The sequence below is a fragment of the Mus pahari genome, chromosome 11 (assembly GCF_900095145.1).
Source record: "Mus pahari chromosome 11, PAHARI_EIJ_v1.1, whole genome shotgun sequence".
Taxonomy (NCBI): Eukaryota; Metazoa; Chordata; class Mammalia; order Rodentia; family Muridae; genus Mus; species Mus pahari.
This window is the reverse complement of record NC_034600.1, coordinates 38,433,407-38,439,775: the sequence shown is the minus strand read 5'-3', so window position 1 is coordinate 38,439,775 and position 6,369 is coordinate 38,433,407. Positions and strand designations below refer to the sequence as shown.

General features: G+C 43.5%; 1 long non-coding RNA gene across 1 annotated transcript; it reads right to left on the bottom strand.

Moving 5' to 3' along the window:
* Positions 1–3,381: 3,381 nt before the first annotated feature.
* LOC110328749 lies at positions 3,382–6,033 on the bottom strand. Its single transcript, XR_002380877.1, has 2 exons — positions 5,803–6,033; positions 3,382–4,501 (listed from the first exon to the last, which is right to left on the bottom strand). It is a non-coding gene; the product is annotated as an uncharacterized LOC110328749 (long non-coding RNA).
* Between the last annotated feature and the right edge of the window lie 336 nt (positions 6,034–6,369).

The following is a 6,369-nucleotide window of genomic DNA, read 5'->3' as shown; positions in this document are numbered from 1 at the left end:
AGAGAACCTTTTTTCTTTCTAATTAGGCTGGTAAAAGCTGGGTGTGGTTGTGCATATGTATAATCCCAGTACTTGGGAATCTGAGGCAGAAGGATTATGAACTGTAGCTTGGGTTACATTGTGAGACCCAGTTTCAAAAGTGAAACTTAAAAAAAAGAAAAAACAACTAAGGTTTAAGGTAAGACTTCTAGCAGTTTACTTTCGGAAAATTCTCTTAAATTATATTTCTCAGTGTTTGCTTTGTTGCTCCCCTTTGTTTTCCTTCAAGGACTTGTGCCGTCCAGATTTTGGTTCATTTTAATTGTTTTGCTTATTAGGTTTTCATATTTCATATTTTATAATGTTTTTCTCCTCCTCCAGCTCCTTCCAGACTCTCTCTACCTCTCCTCCTTCTACCTATCAAACTCTCTCTCTCTCTCTCTCTCTCTCTCTCTCTCTCTCTCTCTCTCTCTCTCNTCTCTCTCTCTCTCTCCCTCTCTCCCTCCCTCCCTCTCTTTCTCTCTCTTAAAACAAAAACAGAAGGAAAAGTCCCCAAAGAACAAAACTTGAATTTCATTTGTGTTGGCGTGGGGCCTGCCATGAGTGTGGTTGATATTCCCTGTGATTCTCCACTGGGGAGAACTGCTTTTCCCTGCCCCAGCAGGTGGCAATTGCATAGGTACCTTCTGGGTAACAGGTGGGACTCTGTCCACTTCCCATTCTCTGAGCTGGCATTTTGTCTGATTTGAATCTGTATAGTTCTAGTGCATGTGGTCAGTCTGTGAGTTCATATACACATCAGCCTTGTTGGAGTCACCCATCCTTTGGGCTCCTACAATCTTTCCACATCCTCTTCCACACAGATCCATGAACCTTGAGAGGGGGAGAGCTTTGATGAAGACACCCCATTAGGACCAAGTGGTCCAAAGTATCTCACTCTCTGCACGTTGTCCAGCTTCTCTAATTGTTTTTAGTATTTATCACTTACAACCTTTATATATATATATATATATATATATATATTCCTTTCCTTTTCTTTTTTAAAGAAACCAGTGCTGGGCTGGAGAGATGGCTCCATGGCAAAGAGCACTGGCAGCCCTTCTAGTGACCCAAGTTCAATTCCCAGCACCAACAACTATCTATATCACTTGGAACTTCTAAGGGATCTGTCGCTCACACACAGACATACATGCAGGGAAAAAACACCAATGCACATAAAAGAAAACTAAAACGTTAACAAAATAGTTTTTGCTTGCTTGCGTTCTTGTTTTGATATAAATCTCATGCTAATCTCAAACCATACAGAGCAAGTCTGGAACTCGTACACTTCCTGCCTTAACCTCCAAAGCTGTGAGCTCAGCTTCTGGCCTCTTTTATCTAAAAGATTAATAATAACTTTCTCTTCTCACTCCCTCCTTCTGCTACTTTATCCTTAGGTTCTTTCTCATTTACTCCTCATTTCTAAAATGGCTTTTTCTTTTATTTTATATTCTTTCCTGGGTTTCATTATCTAATGTTTACTTATGATATTCTCTTATACAACCTTTTCTTGGTAACTTCTCAATCATTCTGATGTAGTCAGCTATGGCTTGAGCATCTTTCTGGACAGTCTGCCATTGACCGTGGGGATGTTATCTTGAGCATCTTTCTGGACAGTCTGCCATTGACCATGGGGATGTTATTCTGCTCCTGTCCAGTTGTTGAGACAGTTAGCATGGGGTTTGGCTTTGGGCTTTTCCCATTGCTTACTTTGATGTGAGATCCACTTCCTCCACTCTGAGAAGGCACACCGCATGTAGCTTCTGACTCCCCAGGGTTGCTTTCTGTCCTCACAGTGCTAATAACATGATGCAATACATTTGTAATTCCCTGCTTTTGCCTTCCTCTCTGATTTCCTTCCCAGCTCTCTGTTGTCCACGTCTTTCTCGTGTACCATTCACTTTCAGCCATCTTGTTACAATGTCAAGTATTGGTCTTCAGGGAGACCTGTGTGGACCATGCTCGTCTGCTCATAGGCTCTAAGTCTGTGACTGACCCTGTACACCAGGTATCATCCACTATTGCTAAGATAAAGTCCTGTGGGCTTCAGTTTCATCACACTCTGCATACAGTGAAGGTCCCTGGGCACTTTTGAGATCTGTCACCTGTTGTCTTATTTAGGGGATGACCATGGTTTCCCTCAGCCTCGCCCTACTCACAGGGACCAAGACTAGACACATCTATGGTCCCTGGCGGTTGCCCACACCATGTGCTTTCTGGAGCATCTATCACCACGTTTGGTTGTAACTACAGTTTGTGGCTCTAGGGTTGGGCTTCTGATTTCTGTTTCCTGGAGGGGATCTGCTTTTGATCAACACTACCACGCTACTGTGGCATTCTCAAGTAGTCACTTTAGGCAGAGCAGCCAAATCTTTCTTTGCATTCATTGCTTGATATTTTAATTGAAATGAGAAACTGTATGGGTCAACACAATCATATTTTACTTTTATGATAGTGAAACAAACATTTTTCCTGTTTCCTGGTCGTTTACATTTGCGTGTCTTGTTCTTGGGCCTCTATTAAAAATGGCACCGCAGGGTGAAGTATATTGTCTTTATGGCCTCTAACTCAAAGCTTTTCTGGTAATTAGATCTCTGTGTGCCAGAGAGCTGATTGAGATCTTTATAAATCATGGTGCTAAATGCATATGGTTCATACTAACGAACGCATTAGAATCGTAGCAAGTTCAGTTTGTGACTTTATGCTTAAGTGTTAATGAATAGACACATTTACCCACCGATTAAAGAAAAACACCTTCTCCCATTTATGAATAAATAGACTAGGGGCTCTGAGAAATAGTCTCGAAACCTTTGCAAGGCGGTCTCTTTCAACTTCCAAACAGTAGAATAACTGAGTGCTCTAACGATTGCACTGAAACAATACTCACCCCGACAAGTGTTAAAATGAATTCCAGATCCTCCCACTAGGAAAATGGAGCTTTACAGAACCAAATCATATGTATAATACTTCTATGATTAAAAAGAGCATTTACAGTTTATTTTTGTTTTAAGTTCCTATATGAGATACTTTCTCATTCTACACCAAAGCGTAAAATTTAATTCTTAAAAATTGCAATGCTATCGTTTATAAATAGCAAGATAGACATATAGATACAGATAGGACAAGCTTGGCAAATTGTTAGTGGAAGAATCAGCATAAGGGGTATAGGAATTTTTCTATATGCGTTGTTTAACTTTGATGTGTGCTTGAACATGCTTGCGACGCAATATCGGAAGAAACACTGTTGTAAATTTTAAATATCCATGAAAGAGAAATGGAAATCATTTCATTCTAGAAGTTTCTTGTTTAAAATCAAAACGACTTTGTAAGATGTAGAAAAATTACACCTTCAAAGTTTCTTTGTGTGAGTCTACGTACATTTTAATCATTCTCACAAAATGAGAGTTCCTCAAAAACAGGTTGTATCTGTTCGTTCTTTACGGACATCCTCCATCCAAAATAGCTCCAGGAAGAAGGTTTCCTTGATACAGGCTTAAAATAAAAACCCAATTTAAAAGACTCTGGCTGACTGAGCCGGGTGCCAGAAGACACTGGAGTAGACCCGCTTCCTCCCCACATGCCTTTGCACTCCACACAGCTTTGGTTTTCAGCTTGCTTGGGAGAGAAGACTTTGGTTTCTGCACAGGCTACAAGAAGATTCGGGGAGAGATGACATCATCCTACTTGTCCGTAAAAATGGGCGTGGACCCTCAGGGTTAGAGTAAAGGCCAACAACTAGTGCAGTGTGCCAGGGCTGAAGTGTGGCTTAAGTGACAAGGTGCCCAGGAAGCGAAGGAAAGGCTATGCTTCCAGCTCTTCAGAGATATCTGGTCATGGTGATGAATTGGGGACGTCCCAGATGAGCTTGTTTGATATGGCCATCATTATATTCAGAGGGAGGGTTTTCTACAGATATCATAAAGAGGTTCAGTCAACGATACTCATGAGTGATCACCAGGACATCCAGGTCAGAGGAACACTGCGCTGCCACCATGCCATGACTGACTGGCAGTCTGCCACTGTGGTGGTTTGAAAGAAATTGGCTCCTATAAGCCCAGAGGAAGGGGCACTATTAGGAGGTTGGGCTTTGGAATGGCCGTGGCTTCGTTGAAGGAATTGTGAAACTAGGGGGTGGGGCTTGAGGTCACAAAAGCTCTAGCCAGTTCTCTTTCTGCTGCCTGTGGATCCAGATGTGCAATTCTCACCTCATCCTCCAGTGGCGCCATATCCGCCTGCGTGTTGCCATGTTTCTTGCCATGACAATGGACTAAACCTCTGAACCTGTAAGCCAGCCCCAATGAAATGTTTTCCTTTATAAGAGGTGCAGTGGTCATGGTGTCTTCGCACAGCCATAGAACACTGATAAAGATGTCCTCGTGGCTCCAGTGGTTGCTCATCAGAACACATCAGGTATTCCTCGAGGAACCCCACTGTTTCGGGGAGGTTCACTTCTAACATTGAAGTACTTCATTGAGTGATTGTTCTAGAGGAAACGCAGGAAATGGATGGGTTAGGGAGGGGGAGAGAGCTCTGGGTCTCAGCCTCAGTTTAGTGTCTTCTGGAACCCACATGAGCATCCCAGAGGGTAGACTGGTCATATAGAATAGGTCCCACCTCGAGGCAAATGAGGAAATGGATTTCCTGTTCTCTATTTGTCATTGGCTGAGCTTCACCCCACCCCCACCCCCTCTAAGAGTTAGAATAGCCTTCTGTCTTAGTTAGGGTTTTACTGTTGTGAACAGACACCATGAAAAAGGCAAGTCTTATAAAGGACAACATTTCACTGGTGCTAGCTTACAGATTCAGAGATTCGGTCCATTGTCATCACGGTGGGAGGAGCATGGCAGGCATCCAGGCAGGCATGGTGCAGTCAGAGCTGAGAGTTCTACATCTTCATCTGAAGGCTGCCAGCAGAATACTGACTTCCAGGAAGCTAAGGATCTTAAGCCCATCCCCACAGCGACATACCTACTCCAACAAGCCCACACCTCCTAATAGTACCACTTCCTGGGCCAACCATCACACTTTCTAAATAAAGAGGCTCCCAAAGCAACTGTGAGCATGATACAAAAGGGCAGGGCATCAAAAGCATGTGCCAGTGCTCTGTTCTCTTTGGGGAGTGGGTTTTAGAGTTACTGAAATGAGTGGAAACATAAACAGGACTCTTATCTTATAGCCACTGGCTTGAGATGAGACACAGCAGCCAAATATTACATAGCCTTAAGCATATAGACTCATCAAAAATGTTCCTAAAATAAAGCCAAAAATGGGTTAAATATTTTCCTTTCAGGAAGAACATCTGATCTGTAAATTATCTACAATATTTGCATATCTATATTCATAATTAGATATAAGGTTTAGTGTTGTTTTGTTTTCATGGACATGTTACAGTGGTAAAGAGGTAGTGACTGTGCAAAGAGGATTTGACTCCAAGTGGGAGCACAGGGAACTCAGCCCTGTCTCTAACCACTTCTGTGGTTTCACCCAAGTCTTTAAATATCTCTGGTCTAGAAAAGGGACAAATTCACATTCACCTCAACCATTTAGTGTGCTACATCTACGATACAACAGGGAACCCAAGGAGAGTCCCCCAACAAGCACTTCATTAAAAGGCATCTTGGAGAAAAGTGTCCCAGTGCCTCTGTGCGCTGGAGGGACGAGGAGAAAGGCATACACAGGAGAGGCGAGGTGTAAGGCATACACAGTCACTCAGGCTTCATAGTGTGGCTGCCATCTTTAACCATGGGCAGCCATGAAAATGACCAGCAAGGAAGATCTTCTCACCTGGCGCTTTGGGTCTTCTAGGCCCAATGGAGACTGTTGGCAGGCATCTGCACCCACAATGATGGGTGTGGTTGTTCCTCAGCCCCTAGAAGAGGTCTTCTTCATAAACAGTGTATATGTTTTCCAAGACAGACAAGAGGTGTCCTTCTTGCTTCTATCTCTTCTTCTCAGTAAGGCCGGTACCCAGCGCTCAAAGGCTCCTCTCTATAGGGGTCAGGCCCAATTGCGCATGCCTATCTTCTGATTAGGTCAAAGTCAGCTGATTAGGGGCTTTTTATATCTGCTAAATCCCTTCACCTTGACATTATTCTATTGGGTAGCAGCAACGCACAGGCTCCATTCGCTGTGGAAAGGTGAAGATTTCCCTGCGGCTTGGTCCCAGGGGAGTCGCCGGAGTCTGCACACCAATCAGTCAGCTCAGGTGTTGTCAGGTGTGAGCGTCAGTGGGAGAGAAGTCAAAGTCTGACTTCCGGGTTTGACAGTTGGTGATGTAAGACGGCATACCTCCCTTAGAGGAGAAAAAAGAAGACAAAAGATGGTGTCTGGGGGCGGGGGAAGTGTTTATTA